The sequence below is a fragment of the Acyrthosiphon pisum genome, chromosome A1 (assembly GCF_005508785.2).
Source record: "Acyrthosiphon pisum isolate AL4f chromosome A1, pea_aphid_22Mar2018_4r6ur, whole genome shotgun sequence".
In the NCBI taxonomy this organism is placed as follows: Eukaryota; Metazoa; Arthropoda; class Insecta; order Hemiptera; family Aphididae; genus Acyrthosiphon; species Acyrthosiphon pisum.
Genome location: NC_042494.1, coordinates 75,474,295 through 75,477,675, shown reverse-complemented (window position 1 = coordinate 75,477,675; position 3,381 = coordinate 75,474,295). Strand labels below are relative to the sequence as shown.

Sequence of the window (3,381 nt, the reverse complement as noted above, 5' to 3'; positions counted from 1 at the left end):
CTCGCGTTCCCCTTCAATTTATTATTTTTATATATTTAATTTCATTTTGATCTTTTAATATAGATTTTTTAAACTTGACAACCTGGTGCCATCTAATTTTTTTTTTATATTTTTTTGTTGATTCTTTAAATGCGTTTGACGTGGCTGCCTTTTATCTCCTTTCAACTTTTTTTTTTCATAAATATTTAACCCCATTGAAATTTTAATATAAATACTTTCAACTTTGTAAGTCTTCAGAGAATACTTAATGTTTAATTTAATCTCATTTTTTTTTGCTTTATGATATAAATTTGCCTATATAGGCTTCCGTGTTCCCCTCCACAATTTTTTTCTGTTATTTAACTCCTGTTGACAGTGGCAGTTAGAAAAATCTAAGCAATGTGACAATTTTGGAAAACCAATTTTTGGCAGCTAATATGGTCAATATAGATTATAAAAAGAAAACAATTACCCTAAATACTAATATTAAATCGAGAATAGTACATAAAACGCCACCAGCAGAAAGTAATGAAAAATACATAATAATATCAGGCATTACAATGAAAGCCAATAAAGATATATTCAATACCACTACACATAACCAATCATCAGGACATACTATGTCCAATAACATCCAATATAAAACAGAGTCATTTAAACAAATGCAACAATTTTGCAGAATATAGGTATTATCTTTACAAAATAGATCTAACAAAACGTGAAAAAAGCACTACTTATATAGAACATATACTGATATACATGTTAACTATCTCCAGGGAAATAACGTCAAAAATCTAGCCGCCGGACCGGGAATCGAACCCGAGTCTCTCGCTTGCCGGGCGATTGCTCTACTACTGAGCTACCCGACCGCATAGACCCATGACGCTATCTCCCTCAGTTAACGGAGTTTACATTCGACCATCCTGACGCCCACGATCGTCCTCGATCGTCGCCGGTCCTTAACGTCGCCCACAGCGACTGTTGCTTCACCACCTGACCACCAGAGCGCATGACCCGTATCACAACGCGATCATCACTGCACGGACCTCTGGTGGACCAAGTCCAGGTCCCTCACAACACCGCGTCTTTGGTCACCAATCCCACTTCTGATTTATGTTAACTATCTCCAGGGAAATAACGTCAAAAATCTAGCCGCCGGACCGGGAATCGAACCCGAGTCTCTCGCTTGCCGGGCGATTGCTCTACCACTGAGCTACCCGACCGCATAGACCCATGACGCTATCTCCCTCAGTTAACGGAGTTTACATACAATAGAATACTTAACCATAAAAAACAAATATAAAATACCCGATACATATTCAAACATATTTGCCAATTCATATATAATTTCAAAAATTCGGCCACAATGAAAAAATACGAATATATAGCCACATTTAAAACAAATTTTTATGAATTACTACAATGGAAAACAATAAAGAACATTATATTCAAGATATCCAATAATACGAAAATAAATCTGTCAACGTACAATCAAAATAATACAGTGACATCCTTCACGTTCAACATAAAAAATAATTATAATAACATAATTATTACCATGTGTTACACAAATATATTCGAATATTTTGGGTCTATCAAAGCAATTCACAGACAATATTTCAAAGAAAATATTATAATATCTTATGACCATTTTAAACCAAATAGTTACAAAAATCAAAAATTCTTAACAATTTCAAACATAACACAAGTAGTATGATTTGGGGGGTTCTGAATCACTATCCCCTGATCCTTGCTGATCCTTGCTTATCCTTGCTGATACTTGCTCGTCCGCTGATCCTTGCTCGTCCCCTGATCCTTGCTGATCCTTGCTCGTCATCGCCGCCCGATCGCGCACGTACGCGACGTATATTTTACCCCACCTCGTCCTTGCTCGTCCTCGTCATGCCGCCGCCGCCTGATCCGTCACGTGACGGACGTAATGTATAGCGCATTATCAGAGTTATCAGCCTCTTATCTAACAGTCATATGATAACATATTATTGTACACACAATATTATTGTGTATTATTATTATTGTACATAATATTATTGTAAACTTTTTTTCATTAAATAAATATTGAAACAAAGATTTGGTGGGATTCGAACCCTCGACCCCCGAGCTATAGCATTGACGCCTTAACCCACTAGGCCACAAACCTGATATACTCTTCCTATGATTCCTAACGTATATAGGCGAATGAAATACACAAAGTTATATTCCGCTGACCAAGACATGTTATCATATATCTGTTATTACTAACGTATCATAATATATTATAATGACTATATTCTACCAACTTGATGGACTAACGTTATGAGAAAAAATATTTTATCGACGCATGCGTACCGTCTTAACTGTATTCGCATATCAACACCGCACATCTCATCACATGACCAAGACATGTCATCATATATATCACTACTGTACACCCACCATATTATTATTGTTCACATCTGACTATATTCGAGCCGCCGGATACATTATGTATCCAGTAATACATTTGTAGGGAAACAGCATTCCTTAGCATGTTGCTACAGGTCTGTTATCCATAGTCATTAGATTTGTAAAGAAAAACCCCATATATTCACCTTAAAGTATGAGTCACGTGAACAGATGTCTTCATCCTTTGTTATTAGGGGATTCACCCCTACCTAATATTTTTTCTCCCACCGAATATTGTCTCAATTCGATAGACATTTGACTCTCCAAGAGTCGATATTCAATCAGTCTGTCTTCAGTCTTTCACACTTACGATTCTACTCCGCGATACTTAGTTTATTCAAGTCTTTTAAATTTTCAAGTGATTATTATTTTAAAACGATTTTTAAAAATATGGCTGGTTCAATTGAAGACAACGCAGCGTTATACAAGAAGAAGACCTACACTTATGTGCCACCATCGTCACCGGTTGAACTCATTGAAGCCACAAGCTTCACACTTGACTTTGCGAGTCGAAAATTTATACAAGTCGGTATTCTACCAGATGAAAAATACCAGGTCGTTGTAAATATATTAACTTCATCGAGATACGTTCATATTACTCCAGTCTTTTTAAAAAAAAATATTTTCTTATATGGGACATATCCTGTCTTTTATACTGGATACGCCGCAGAAATATAAACGCGTTATATTTTTCGAAGACGAGATAGTGAAACTATCAAGTATGGTCTATACCGGGGAAAATGTGCTTGTGATTGAGTCTAAAACCCGAGACGGTTGTAGAGTTCTACTGAACCGAGCAGATCTTATTCGACTACAATATCTGGAGCGGAGCATTACAGAAAGTATTATACGAAAAGAAGTTTACAACACGCCATTAATTCAAAGCCAGAGCGAGGAGTTCGTAATATACCTACACGAGAAATGTTTACAGATGGAGTCACCGCCGATAAATTTGAATGA

At 36.4% G+C, this 3,381-nt stretch overlaps 1 non-coding gene across 1 annotated transcript; it reads right to left on the bottom strand.

Moving 5' to 3' along the window:
* Window positions 1-1,131: 1,131 nt before the first annotated feature.
* Window positions 1,132-1,202, bottom strand: TRNAA-GGC. The gene has a single exon. It is a non-coding gene; the product is annotated as a tRNA-Ala (tRNA).
* Window positions 1,203-3,381: the final 2,179 nt, after the last annotated feature.